This window comes from Triticum aestivum, chromosome 7A (genome assembly GCF_018294505.1).
Source record: "Triticum aestivum cultivar Chinese Spring chromosome 7A, IWGSC CS RefSeq v2.1, whole genome shotgun sequence".
Classification (NCBI taxonomy): Eukaryota; Viridiplantae; Streptophyta; class Magnoliopsida; order Poales; family Poaceae; genus Triticum; species Triticum aestivum.
In genome coordinates, this window is record NC_057812.1 from 72,923,532 (window position 1) to 72,939,551 (window position 16,020).

Sequence of the window (16,020 nt, forward strand, 5' to 3'; positions counted from 1 at the left end):
CCCGTTGCCTCCGCGCTGGCCACAACACCATCAGTTCCCTCCTGCCCATTTCGGTGGCTCTCGGCGGCACCCTGGTCGGGGCGGCCGCCGGCGCGGCCGTCGCCATGCGCATGTGCTTCCTCCGTGCCGTGGATGGGAAGGAATCTTGGGGCCCCGCCTAGATGCTTTTCCCTCCGCAGACCGAGTCTCCGCGCGGCTCCGATTGGGCGACCTTCCTCTGCTGACCGAGGCTGGGCCACGTGATGCGCCGGACGCGCCATACCCCGCGTTGGAGGCCAGCCCATCCGACCCTATGCAGACCCTAGGGTCCCAGGTGTCTTGGGATGCGTGCATTTCAAACCGGCCAACCGACGCCGCGCCTTCCTCCCCAAGCCACGCTGGGCCATCCTTGGCGATGCTAATCAGCCAACCAGGAGTCGACACCACCCCTCCTCGTGACGATGGGCCTGCGTCGTGCCTGCTGCTGGGAGACATTCGGGGCCCATCCGGATCCTCCCACCTGCTGCTGATACGAATGACGCGGGAGATGCGTCTGCGGCCAATCCCACGCCTCCCCACCCCCTGTCCCCACGCAGCCCGGATCCTGAGCCGACCGAGGCCCCACCCCGCTTGGTCGCTGCCTCTCTTGACGCTCCCTCGGATTGCTTGGACCGCGTCGTTCCCGAGCCTATGGCGGGCCCGTCCTGCTTGGGCATGGTGCTGCATGTTGCACCCACCGGCCCGGTCGATGACAGGTCGGCCCCATCGCCCATGTAGCCCATGCATACCACGAACGTTCCCGCACCCGATGTGGATCTCTCCTCTTTCGTTGATGCCATCTCTGTCAGGGTGTCCTCTCTGCTTCCAGCGCCGAAGCCTCGGTGACGTAGAAAGGAGCTGCCGGCCAACATCAGCCCTCGCCGCAGTTTCCACATCGCACGCGCGGACCAAGGGCTCAACTCCAAAATGAAAGCTAAGCGGGTGTTGCTTCTCCGTCTCGGTCTCATCTCAAGCGACGATGCGCCAATCTCCGATGAGGTTCTTGGCAAATACGCCCTCCTCTTTGAGCAGCCATTGGCGTTAGACGTGCTGCAAGCATTCGCCAATTTCTTTGGGTGGCAACTCCCCAGCTCGCTGCCCCCTATTCCGGGGCAACCCATTGAAGCCTAATTGGCTGCCTATGTGACGTATCTAATGTGCCCCCCTCCCCTATGGATTGTAACCTCAAAACAATTTTTTGGAATGTCCGTGGTCTTAACTCCGGCGCTAAGCGCACCGCCGTCCGCAGCGTGATCTCCGTTGTCGCGCCTACCATAGTGTGTCTCTAAGAGACAAAGCTCGCTAATGTCTCCGACGCCATTGTCTTGGACACGCTCGGTCTGTCCTTTGAGGACTATTTCTTCCTCCCCGCGGATGGCACACACGGTGGCATCCTCCTTGCTTGGCAATGTTCTACCATCTCTCTCTCCAATCCTCTCATCAGCGAGCACCACATTACAACCTTGGTCTCTTCCTTGGCCGGCGAGGGCCATTGGTGGCTCACCGGGGTGTATGGGCCTCAAGATGATGACGCCAAACTTGAATTCCTTGCTGAGTTACACGACGTGCGCGAGTCCCGCATCGGCCCATGGCTTATTGGTGGAGATTTCAACATGATCACCTCGGCCTCGAAGAAGAACAACTCGAACATCAATCATCGCACCATGAATAGATTTAGGCGTTTCATCGCTGACGAGGAGCTTCGCGATCTCTATATGCACGGCCGACGATATACTTGGTCCAACGAGCGCGACGCCCCTACACTTGTTCGTAACGACCGCATTCTTTACACCTCCGGTTGGGAGATCGCCCACCCGCACTGCCTACTCCGCTGCCTCTTCTCCGCGGCCTCCGATCACTGCCCGCTCCTTGTTGACTGCGTGGCCCGCTGAGAGAGTCCTGGATTAGGGGGTGTCCGGATAGCCGGACTATACCTTCGGCCGGACTCCTGGACTATGAAGATACAAGATTGAAGACTTCGTCCCGTGTCCGGAAGGGACTTTCCTTGGCGTGGAAGACAAGCTTGGCGATACGGATATTCAGATCTCCTACCATTGTAACCGACTTTGTGTAACCCTAACCCTCTCCGGTGTCTATATAAACTGGAGGGTTTTAGTCTGTAGGACGACATAGACAACAGCAATCATACCATAGGCTAGCTTCTAGGGTTTAGCCTCTCTGATCTCGTGGTAGATCTACTCTTGTACTACCCATATCATCAATATTAATCAAGCAGGATGTAGGGTTTTACCTCCATCGAGAGGGCCCGAACCTGGGTAAAACTTCGTGTCCCTTGCCTCCTGTTACCATCCGGCCTATACGCACAGTTCGGGACCCCCTACCCGAGATCCGCCGGTTTTGACATAGACACCTGCCCTTCGGGAGCACGACGTTTCCACTTTGAGAGATTCTGGCCGAAGTTGGATGGGTTTCACCATGTGGTTGCTGAGGCCCGGGTCTCTACTACGCCGAACGCCGATCCCTTTAGATGGATCGTGACACGTCTCAAGGCGACTGCCAGGAAGCTGCAAAGCTGGAGTGCACGCACGATCGGCAACGTGTCCTTTCAGCTTAAGGTGTCCCGTGAACTCATTGTGAGATTGGACGCTGCTCAAGATTTACGGCCGTTATCCCCGCTCGAGACCTGGTTTGGTCGGAAGCTTAAGGCGTCCTAACTTGGCCTTGCCTCTCTCGAGCGATCCATCGCCAGATAGCGTGTGCGTCTCTCCTGGCTCCGGAGCGACGACGCAGCGGTATCCTACCTCAAAGTGCACACTGGCCATCGCAAGCAAAGAAACCTTATGACAAGTTTGCGCGTCGGCACCCAAACCGTCACTGACCATGATGACATGACCGAGGCCGCCTTTGTCCACTTCTCAAACGCCCTTGGCAGCACTTCCGATCGCGACATCACACTCGATCTTCATGCCCTTCGGGTGCCGCAGTTTGATCTTCTTGCGCTTGACGCGCCATTCACCGAGGAGGAGATTTGGAACACCGTCAAGAGCATGCCGACGGGGAAGGCGCCTGGCCCCGATGGATTCACCGCCGAGTTCTTGGTTGCCTATTGGGACACGAGCAAGCCCAACTTTCTCGCGGCTTTCGACAAGTTCTACACCATGAATTGTCGTGGCCTGCAGAAGCTCAATGAGGCCCTTCTTACGCTGCTACCCAAGCGTGCAGATGCGCACTCCCTCTTTGACTATAGACCCATCAGTCTCATACACATCTTCGCCAAGCTGGTCGTGAATCTTCTCTCCCTCCGTCTCGCTCCACGGCTGAACTCCATGGTCTCCACCAACCAGAGTGCGTTTATTGCGGGGCGATGTATCCACGACAACTACCTCCTCGTGCAGCAGACGGCTCGTCTCTTGCACAACCTGAAGGCGCCGCGCATGCTTCTCAAGTTGGACATTGCTCGTGCGTTCGACAGCGTCTCTTGGCCCTTCCTTCTACAACTTCTGCAGCACCTTGGGTTCGGCCCATGTTGGCGTGAGTGGATTTCCATGCTCCTCTCCACGACCTCCACGAGAGTTCTCATCAACGGCCACCCAGGGCCTCCGATCGACCACGCTCACGACCTTCGTCAAGGCAACCCAGTCTCACCCATGCTCTTCACCCTGGTCATCGACGTGCTGAACTCCATGTTGCTTTGCGCGGCTGAACTAGGCCTCCTTCATCGCTTGACCACCCGTCATGCAGCTTCGAGCCTATCCCTTTATGCCGACGATGTGGTCATCTTCTGCCATCCGGACTCTCACGACCTCGGCACGGTTCGCAGGCTCCTCCACGTCTTTGGCCTCGCTTCTGGGATGCAAACCAACTTTGTCAGGTGTTCGGCCACTCCTATACAATGCACCGAGGATCGCATTGCTGCTATAGCCATGGAGATGCAGTGCCCCGTCACTCACTTTCCTATCACCTACCTCGGGCTGCCCCACTCAGTCAGCAAGGCCTCTTCGACGAGCCTGCAACCGATCATCGACAGGCTTGGGCGCAAGCTCTCCACATGGCGGGCATTTATGCTATCCAAGGGAGACCGCCTATCCCTTGTGCGCCATGTCCTAAGTGCCATCCCCACGCACTTCCTCATAGCCATCGCCTTCAACAGCACTGCCATCAAGAAGGTCAACTGGATCATCCACGGATTTTTATGGGCAGGATCGGATAAGGCCAACGATGGTCAGTGCCTCGTCAACTGGCAGCGTGTTTGCCGGCCTATCTCCCTCGGTGGCCTCGACGTCCGAGACATTCAGTGTACAGGCATCTCTCTCCGTGTTCGTTGGCTATGGCTGCAACATACCGACGCTACTCGCCCGTGGAGCCACCTTCACATGCCCCACGACGCGGACACGAGTGCAATTTTTAGAGCCTCCATGACTTGGCAGCTTGGAGCTGGAGATTCTTGCAGATTCTGGACTGACCACTGGATCGCTGGCAGGTCTGTGGCCGAGATCGCCCCTCTCGTTATCGCTCTCGTCCCAAGGCGCCTTCGGAAGGATCGCTACGTGCACGATGGTCTACACCAGCGCTCTTGGGTGCAGGATATCCGAGGCACGCTTGGGCCGGCGGCCATGGTGTAGTATGTTGAGCTATGGTGTTTAGTGCGACACACTAATCTCTCCAGCGAGCCGGACATGCTACGCTGGCGTTGGACCTCTTCTGCTACATACACTGCATGCTCCTGCTGCAAGGCCGTATTCTTTGGAGCTTGTGAAGACCCTTTCTGGCGGCTCACCTGGCGACCTTGGGCTCCTCTCCGCGTCAAGTTCTTCCTTTGGCTGGCCATGCAAAACCGTTGCTGGACCGCGGAACGCCTGGCTCGCCGCAGATTGCCCCACGATGACGCTTGCGCCTTGTGTGACCAGGAGGAGGAGACCATGCACCAACTTCTTGCCGGATGCTCCTTCTCTCACCAAATTTGACACGAGATCCTTGGCTGGGCGCGTGTGCCCATCAACCTCCCTGACCCGGACACACCATTCCAATTATGGTGGCAATCCTCTCTCGACCTCGCACCCGCTTCCATGCGCAAGGGTCTATCCTCCCTCATCATCCTCTCAGCCTGGTGCATTTGGAAGCAACGCAACGCTTGCATTTTTGACAGAGCGACACCATCGATCAACTTCACCTCCGACACCATCTAGGACGAGGCGTGCCTATGGGCCAAGGCGGGCGCCACCGGACTGCAAAACATTATCCCCGGTGCTTGGTCTCTAGTTTCCGGTCGGGGGGCTGAGCATACCCCCATCTGTTGTGCTCCTTCGCTTGTACACCATGCCTAGTGCGCACATGGCCTTGTAAGCGTTGTAATCCCATGCTTGTACTCTTCTTCTATCAATACAAAGATACGCGTCTTGTGTATTCGCGGAGAAAGGTGAGATTGGGGCAGCCCATCCACAACAACTCAGCAAAATTTGATTTTCCTTGAGTTTCGCAATAAATATTTTGAACTATTACATCTATGCTCATGTATGAAGTAGACTTTTTTCATCGTTATTTTCCCTCACATGTCATATTTCACAAACTGGAATACATTAGGTCCCCCTCGCTTTCGTACATGTAACATCACAAAAATTACCAACTTCAGTGTTAAATAAAAGTTAGCAATCAAATGAATATTGTTATTTTCCTTATTGGTGGTGGGATTCTCTAAAGAAATTAAATTTCTCGAGGATTAATTTGAATTTGTCCCAAGCCTTATTTAAGACCATCATAAAAAGAGGGGATTCACTTGACTATCCAAAACATAAAAATTGGTTGGGAAAATTTTACACAATTTTAACTATTTATATTCCATTTCACTTTGAATATTTTTATATTTTCCTACAAAATGTATTAATTTTCCCAAGGGGTTGGGGCTAATATGACTTTGGCAAAATTGCTTTAGGGATTTATTAAATGTTGGAATCATATGATGGAATATTTCATATTTGCGTCAATGGCATCTCAAAATTATTATTTGAATTTTTTGGCTTTGATAACCCCTAAAATTGGTTTTAGGGTTTTAAGTCCAAATTAAATTGATTCTAAACAAAATGAACTAACACAATTAAATTTTCCTACACAATGTATTAATTCAACAAAGCAGGGCTGGGGGTATTAGGACTTTGGCAAAATTGGTTTTAGGGATTTATTAAGTCTTTGGATCATTTTTCATATATTGGAATATTTCATATTTTCATTATCTGCATGTCAATATTATTATTTGGATTTTGTGGGCATTGCTAACCCCTTAAATTGGTTTCAGGTATGTTTGTTTAAGTCCTAATTAAATTAGTTCCAAATAAAACGAACGTGCATGATTTAATTGGGTACAAATTATATTTCCTTAGCCCAAAATAAGCATTTTGATTCAATAGAATTTTCTTGGTTGTTTAGGAAGTGACTTGGCAATTATAAAAGCCAAAACAACCTGCCATAATTATTTATGTACAAGAAATAGATTTTAGAAATTATTTTCCATTTTGCCGCAAATATAATTGATGCCTTTTAGTGAATAGTGTTGAATCATCATCGAAACGGTACACAATACCTACATGGACACACCTTGTCGACCAATGGGTCCTTAGGTCTCCGGGGCTTGCTCAAAGGAAACAAGGGTGGATGTGTTAACTTCTTGATGCAATCCTAAATAGAAATTTTAACTAGTATATGCTCATGGCTTCATTCCCTTGACACATTTATAATATTTTCATTTCCTAAGTTAGCAGTATGTTCCACAAAGTCCCTATGTTAGGAGTAGAGCAGAAGAAGGTGAGCAAATCTCACTGTCGGTGTCAAAACCGGCGGATCTCGGGTAGGGGGTCCCGAACTATGCGTCTAGGCCGGATGGTAACAGGAGGCAGGGGACACAATGTTTTACCCAGGTTCGGTCCCTCTTGATGGAGGTAAAACCCTACGTCCTGCTTGATTAATATTGATGATATGGGTGTTGGGTTTTGTAGTAATTTCAAAAATTTTCCTACGCACACGCAAGATCATGGTTATGTATAGCAACGAGAGGGGAGAGTGTTGTCTACGTACCCTTGTAGACCGCAACGGAAGCGTTGACGCAACATAGAGGAAGTAGTCGTACGTCTTCCCGATCCGACCGATCCAAGCACCGTTACTCCGGCACCTCCGAGTTCTTAGCACACGTACAACTCGATGACGCTCCCCGGGCTCCGATCCAGCAAAGCTTCGGGGATGAGTTCCGTCAGCACGACAGCATGGTGACGATGATGATGTTCTACCGACGCAGGGCTTCGCCTAAGCACTGCAACGATATGACCGAGGTGGAATATGGTGGAGGAGGGCACCACACACGGCTAAGGAACGAGCACGCAGATCAACTTGTGTGTCTAGGGGTGCCCCCTTGCCCCCGTATATAAAGGAGCCAAGGGGAGGGGGCGGCCGACCAAGGTGTGGCGCGCCAAGGGGGAGTCCTACTCCCATCGGGAGTAGGACTCCCTTCTTTCCTAGTTGGACAAGGAGAGAGGGGGAAAGAGGAGGAAGAGAGGAAGAAAAGGGGGGGCGCCCCCTTCCCTTGTCCTATTCGGACTAGGAAGGGGAGGGGCGCGCGGCCACCTCCTGCCTCCTTTTCTCTTCTCCCTCAAGGCCCATGTAGGCCCAATAAACCCCCCCCCCCCCGGGGGGGGGGGTTTCCGGTAACCCCCGGTACTCCGGAAAAATGCCAACTTCACCCGGAACGATTCTGATGTCCAAATATAGGCTTCCAATATATCGATCTTTATGTCTCGACCATTTCGAGACTCCTCGTCATGTCCGTGATCACATCCGGGACTCCGAACAAACTTCAGTACATCAAAATGCATAAAACTCATAATAACGGTCATCGTAACTTTAAGCGTGCAGACCCTACGGTTCGAGAACAATGTAGACATGACTGAGACAAATCTCCGGTCAATAACCAATAGCGGGACCTGGATGCCCATATTGGCTCCTAAATATTCTACGAAGATCTTTATCGGTCAGATCGCATAACAACATACGTTGTTCCCTTTGTCATCGGTATTTTACTTGCCCGAGATTCGATCGTCGGTATCCAATACCTAGTTCAATCTCGTTACCAGCAAGTCTCTTTACTCGTTCCTTATTAGTTGTAATGCTTGCAAGGATTATGTGATGTGCATTACCGAGAGGGCCCAGAGATACCTCTCCGACAATCGGAGTGACAAATCCTAATCTCGAAATACGCCAACCCAACATCTACCTTTGGAGACACCTGTAGAGCTCCTTTATAATCACCCATTTACGTTGTGACGTTTGGTAGCACACAAAGTGTTCCTCCGGCAAACGGGAGTTGCATAATCTCATAGTCATAGGAACATGTATAAGTCATGAAGAAAGCAATAGCAACATACTAAACGATCGGGTGTTAAGCTAATGGAATGGGTCATGTCAATCAGATCATTCACCTAATGATGTGATCCCATTAATCAAATAACAACTCTTTGTTCATGGTTAGGAAACATAACCATCTTTGATTAACGAGCTAGTCAAGTAGAGGCATACTAGTGACACTCTGTTTGTCTATGTATTCACACATGTATTATGTTTCCGGTTAATACAATTCTAGCATGAATAATAAACATTCATCATGATATAAGGAAAAAAATAATAACTTTATTATTGCCTCTAGGGCATATTTCCTTCAGTCTCCCACTTGCACTAGAGTCAATAATCTAGATTACATAGTAATGATTCTAACACCCATGGAGCCTTGGTGCTGATCATGTTTTGCTTGTGGAAGAGGCTTAGTCAACGGGTCTGCAACATTCAGATCCGTATGTATCTTGCAAATCTCTATGTCTCCCACCTGGACTAGATCCCGGATGGAATTGAAGCGTCTCTTGATGTGCTTGGTTCTCTTGTGAAATCTGGATTCCTTTGCCAAGGAAATTGCACCAGTATTGTCACAAAAGATTTTCATTGGACCCGATGCACTAGGTATAACACCTAGATCGGATATGAACTCCTTCATCCAGACTCCTTCACATGTAGATCCTGCTACGACGCTTTGTTTAGAACTGCACCAACTGACAGCTCCACCGTTTAATGTAAACACGTATCCGGTTTGTGATTTAGAATCGTCCGGATCAGTGTCAAAGCTTGCATCAACGTGACCGTTTACAATGAGCTCTTTCTCACCTCCATATAAAAGAAACATATCCTTAGTCCTTTTCAGGTATTTCAGGATGTTCTTGACCACTGTCTAGTGATCCACTCCTGGATTACTTTGGTACCTCCCTGCTAAACTTATAGCAAGGCACACATCAGGTCTGGTACACAGCACTGCATACATGATAGAGCCTATGGCTGAAGCATAGGGAACATCTTTCATTTTCTCTCTATCTTCTGTAGTGGTTGGGCATTGAGTCTGACTCAACTTCACACCTTGTAACACAGGCAAGAACCCTTTCTTTGCTTGATCCATTTTGAACTTCTTCAAAATCTTGTCAAGGTATGTGCTTTGTGAAAGTCCAATTAAGCGTCTTGATCTATCTCTATAGATCTTTATTCCTAATATGTAAGTAGCTTCTCCGAGGTCTTTCATTGAAAAACTCTTATTCAAGTATCCCTTTATGCTATCCAGAAATTCTATATCATTTCCAATCAGTAATATGTCATCCACATATAATATCAGAAATGCTATAGAGCTCCCACTCACTTTCTTGTAAATACAGGCTTCTCCAAAAGTCTGTATAAACCTAAATGCTTCGATCACACTATTAAAGCGTTTATTCCAACTCCGAGAGGCTTGCACCAGTCCATAAATGGATCACTGGAGCTTGCACACTTTGTTAGCTCCCTTTGGATCAACAAAACCTTCTGGTTGCATCATATACAACTCTTCTTCCAGAAACCCATTCAGGAATGCAGTTTTGACATCCATCTGCCAAATTTGATAATCATAAAATGCGGCAATTGCTAACATGATTCGGACAGACTTAAGCATCGCTACGGGTGAGAAGGTCTCATCGTAGTCAATCCCTTGAACTTGTCGAAAACCTTTTGCGACAAGTCGAGCTTTGTAGACAGTAATATTACCATCAGCGTCAGTCTTCTGCTTGAAGATCCATTTATTCTCAATTGCTTGCCGATCATCGGGCAAGTCAACCAAAGTTCATACTTTGTTCTCATACATGGATCCCATCTCAGATTTCATGGCTTCAAGCCATTTTGCGGAATCTGGGCTCACCATCGCTTCTTCATAGTTCGTAGGTTCATCATGATCTAGTAGCATGACTTCCAGAACAGGATTACGATACCACTCTGGTGCGGATGTCACTCTGGTTGATCTACGAGGTTCAGTAGTATCTTGTTCTGAAGCTTCATGATCATCATCATTAGCTTCCTCACTAACTGGTGTAGGTGTCACTAAAACAGTTTTCAGTGATGCACTACTTTCCAATAAGGGAGCAGGTACAGTTACCTCGTCAAGTTCTACTTTCCTCCCACTCACTTCTTTCGAGAGAAACTCCTTCTCCAGAAATTTTCCGAATTTAGCAACAAAAGTCTTGCCTTCGGATCTGTGATAGAAGGTGTATCCAATAGTTTCCTTTGGATATCCTATGAAGACACATTTCTCCGATTTGGGTTCGAGCTTATCAGGTTGAAGCTTTTTCACATAAGCATCGCAGCCCCAAACTTTCAGAAATGAAAACTTTGGTTCTTGCCAAACCACAGTTCATAAGGCGTCGTCTCAACGGATTTTGATGGTGCCCTATTTAACGTGAATGCGGCCGTCTCTAGAGCGTATCCCCAAAATGATAGCGGTAAATCAGTAAGAGACATCATAGATCGTACCATATCTAGTAAAGTACGATTACGACATTCGGACACACCATTACGCTGTGGTGTTCCGGGTGGCGTGAGTTGCGAAACTATTCCACAATTTTTCAAATGCACACCAAACTCGTAACTCAAATATTCTCCTCCACGATCAGATTGTAAAAACTTTATTTTCTTGTTACGATGATTTTCAACTTCACTCTGAAATTCTTTGAACTTTTCAAATGTTTCAGACTTATGTTTCATTAAGTAAATATACCCATATCTGCTTAAGTCATCTGTGAAGGTGAGAAAATAACGATATCCGCCACGAGCCTCAATATTCATCGGACCACATACATCTGTATGTATGATTTCCAACAAATCTGTTGCTCTCTCCATAGTACCGGAGAACGGTGTTTTAGTCATCTTGCCCATGAGGCACGGTTCGCAAGTACCAAGTGATTCATAATCAAGTGGTTCCAAAAGTCCATCAGTATGGAGTTTGTTCATGCGCTTTACACCAATATGACCTAAACGGCAGTGCCACAAATAAGTTGCACCATCATTATCAACTCTGTATCTTTTGGCTTCAACATTATGAATATGTGTATTACTACTATCGAGATTCAATAAGAATAGACCACTCTTCAAGGGTGCATGACCATAAAAGATATTACTCATATAAATAGAACAACCATTATTCTCTGATTTAAATGAATAACCGTCTCGCATTAAACAAGATCCAGATATAATGTTCATGCTCAACGCTGGCACCAAATAACAATTATTTAGGTCTAATACTAATCCCGAAGGTAGATGTAGAGGTAGCGTGCCGACCGCGATCACATCGACTTTGGAACCATTTCCCACGCGCATCGTCACCTCGTCCTTAGCCAATCTTCGCTTAATCCGTAGTCCCTGTTTCGAGTTGCAAATATTAGCAATAGAACCAGTATCAAATACCCAGGTGCTACTGCGAGCATTAGTAAGGTACACATCAATAACATGTATATCACATATACCTTTGTTCACCTTGCCATCCTTCTTATCCGCCAAATACTTGGGGCAGTTCCGCTTCCAGTGACCAGTCTGCTTGCAGTAGAAGCACTCAGTTTCAGGCTTAGGTCCAGACTTGGGTTTCTTCTCTTGAGCAGCAACTTGCTTGCTGTTCTTCTTGAAGTTCCCCTTCTTCTTCCCTTTGCCCTTTTTCTTGAAACTAGTGGTCATGTTGACCATCAACACTTGATGCTCCTTCTTGATTTCTACCTCCGCAGCTTTCAGCATTGCGAAGAGCTCGGGAATAGTCTTATTCATCCCTTGCATATTATAGTTCATCACGAAGCTCTTGTAGCTTGGTGGCAGTGATTGGAGAATTCTATCAATGATGCAATCATATGGAAGATTAACTCCCAATTGAATCAAGTGATTATTATACCCAGACATTTTGAGTATATGCTCACTGACAGAACTGTTCTCCTCCATCTTGCAGCTATAGAACTTATTGGAGACTTCATATCTCTCAATCCGGGCATTTGCTTGAAATATTAACTTCAACTCCTGGAACATCTCATATGCTCCATGACGTTCAAAACGTCGTTGAAGTCCCGATTCTAAGCCGTAAAGCATGGCACACTGAACTATCGAGTAGTCATCAGCTTTGCTCTGCCAGACGTTCATAACATCTGGTGTTGCTCCAGCAGCAGGCCTGGCACCCAGCGGTGCTTCCAGGACGTAATTCTTCTGTGCAGCAATGAGGATAATCCTCAAGTTACGGACCCAGTCCGTGTAATTGCTACCGTCATCTTTCAACCTTGCTTTCTCAAGGAACGCATTAAAATTCAACGGAACAACAGCACGAGCCATCTATCGACAATCAAACATAAACAAGCAAGATACTATCAGGTACTAAGTTCATGATAAATTTATGTTCAATTAATCATATTACTTAAGAACTCCCACTTAGATAGACATCCCTCTAATCCTCTAAGTGATCACGTGATCCAAATCAACTAAACCATGTCCGATCATCACGTGAGATGGAGTAGTTTCATTGGTGAACATCATTATGTTGATCATATCTACTATATGATTCACGCTCGACCTTTCAGTCTCCATGTTCCGAGGCCATATCTGTATATGCTTGGCTCGTCAAGTATAACCTGAGTATTCCGCGTGTGCAACTGTTTTGCACCCGTTGTATTTGAACGTAGAGCCTATCACATCCGATCATCACGTGGTGTCTCAGCACGAAGAACTTTCGCAACGGTGCATACTCAGGGAGAACACTTCTTGATAATTAGTGAGAGATCATCTTATAATGCTATCGTCAATCAAAGCAAGATAAGATGCATAAAAAGATAAACATCACATGCAATCAATATAAGTGATATGATATGGCCATCATCATCTTGTGCCTGTGATCTCCATCTCCGAAGCACCGTCATGATCACCATCGTCACCGGCGCGACACCTTGATCTCCATCGTAGCGTCGTTGTCGTCTCGCCAATCTTATACTTCCACGACTATCGCTACCGCTTAGTGATAAAGTAAAGCATTACAGCGCGATTGCATTGCATACAATAAAGCGACAACCATATGGCTCCTGCCAGTTGCCGATAACTCGGTTACAAAACATGATCATCTCATACAATAAAATTCAGCATCATGCCTTGACCATATCACATCACAACATGCCCTGCAAAAACAAGTTAGACGTCCTCTACTTTGTTGTTGCAAGTTTTACGTGGCTGCTACGGGCTTAAGCAAGAACCAATCTCACCTACGCATCAAAACCACAACGATAGTTTGTCAAGTTGGTGTTGTTTTAACCTTCGCAAGGACCGGGCGTAGCCACACTCGGTTCAACTAAAGTTGGAGAAACTGTCGCCCGCAAGCCACCTCTGTGCAAAGCACGTCGGGAGAACCGGTCTTGCGTAAGCGTACGCGTAATGTTGGTCCGGGTCGCTTCGTCCAACAATACCGCCGAACCAAAGTATGACATGCTGGTAAGCAGTATGACTTATATCGCCCACAACTCACTTGTGTTCTACTCGTGCATATAACATCAACACATACAACCTAGGCTCTGATACCACTGTTGGGTTTCGTAGTAATTTCAAAAAATTTCCTACGCACACGCAAGATCATGTTGATGTATAGCAACGAGAGGGGAGAGTGTTGTCTACGTACCCTCGTAGACCGCAACGGAAGCGTTGACGCAACGTAGAGGAAGTAGTCGTACGTCTTCCCGACCTGACCGATCCAAGCACCGTTACTCCGGCACCTCCGAGTTCTTAGCACACGTACAACTCGATGACGCTCCCCGGGCTCCGATCCAGCAAAGCTTCGGGGATGAGTTCCGTCAGCACGATGGCGTGGTGACGATGATGATGTTCTACCGACGCAGGGCTTCCACTACTAGGAAAAGGCCTACTAATGGCGCACATAATTTGGCCATTAATGGCGTATTAGTGGTGCACCATTAGTAGCACGCCATTAGTATATTTTACTAATGGCGCACCACTGGTGCGCCATTAGTATCTGGTATACTAATGGCGCACCTCAGATGCGCCATTAGTACATACAATAGTGCGCCATTAGTATGCCTCCCAAGGGGCCATGTATACCCAGGTGCTTTGGCATACTAATGGCGCACGACAACAGGATGCGCCATTAGTAACTTCGGCATACTAATGGCGCACTGTTTAATGATGCGCCATTAGTATCCTTTGGCATACTAATGGCGCACTATGATGTGATGCGCCATTAGTATGAATATTAGGGTTTTTTTTATTTTTTATTTTTCTGTTTTTTGCACAGGTTACAAAATGTATAATTGGACAAAATATAGACAACACACATCAACAACAGATTCATCGAATACAATAGAAGATTAGTCTCTGAATACAATTCATCATTTTAGTCTCCGAATACAATTCATCATATTAGTCTCCGAATTGAAAAGACCGAACAAAGATAGAACATTATATTACAAGTCTTGAGACCGCGAGTTTGTCTTCACATTACAAGTCGATATCGATCATCTAAACTACCATCACATAGAAGAGAGCTGCGGTCATCACGATGAGCATCATCACGATGAAACTCGTCTTCATCCGGTTCCTCCAACGCTCCCTCCCCTCTCCCGCTAGATAGCGGGCGTATCTAGATTCGGCCTCGGCCCTAGTGGCGTACCCTTTGTAACTGTTACCGCTGAATCGGTGAACCTGTCTCCGACACTCCTCCCAGTCGTCGTAGACTCCGGGAACCTTACCCTTGTACACGACATACCACGGCATCGCTATGCAGTAGCCAAACGAAACGTTAGTACCAATTCACAGACAATACATAAGCAATATATAAGTATGCAACAGAACGATCGGAAGAGAAAAGCAAGACATTAATAGCATCGATTACATCTAAGTTGAACGACTCTCGAAACCAAAGAGACATACTACAAGTTCATTAAAGTTTAATTACAACATGAGCCAATCGATGTTTCAGAACTAGACACAGCATCACTGCTTTCGACTCGACTCAAGGGACCGGAGCGTGGATGAAGCCGCCGTCTATCGTGGGAGTCATGAAACAACGGGCGTTGTCAGCCTGCATTTGTAGGATTGTGTCGATGTCACTGTTGGACGGTTGATTTCTGAGGTAGAACTGCCCCGAGGTACGAAGGACATCTTGATGGATGATTTCCGCAAACTCCGACTGGATGCGAAAGAATTCTTGTCTGATGTCCGCGTCCTGGATTGCCGACACGCTCGCGGCCCAATCTTTGAGTCTACTCGGTAGCAGAAGTTGATGATGGTCCCGTACGATCGCCCGCATGTGATGGATGGCGTAGTAGGCACCCTTCTGACCGCCAGGCGGCTGCTTGACGCAGCAGAACGTCGTATTGTGGGAGAACACGTGCTTGCCGTACTTACGAATAGGCCTGGTGAAGGTGCCTCCAGATTTGACGTAGCCGGGGAGAACATCATCAAGAACCTTCTTGACATTTGTGTAGTCTACGTTCGACTGACGGTCCGGGTCGAAATACGTGGCCATGGAATATTTGGGGCTTAGGAGGATGAGCGTGCAATGTGTGTCACTGCAGAAAACACGGAATGTTAAAAGAAAAACGATCGAAATCTAAGAATTCATATGTTACGGGGCGGTTGAGGGGAGGACTTACTCGGGAAAGTAAGGCACGAGGAAGTTATCCTTATCTTGGTTTG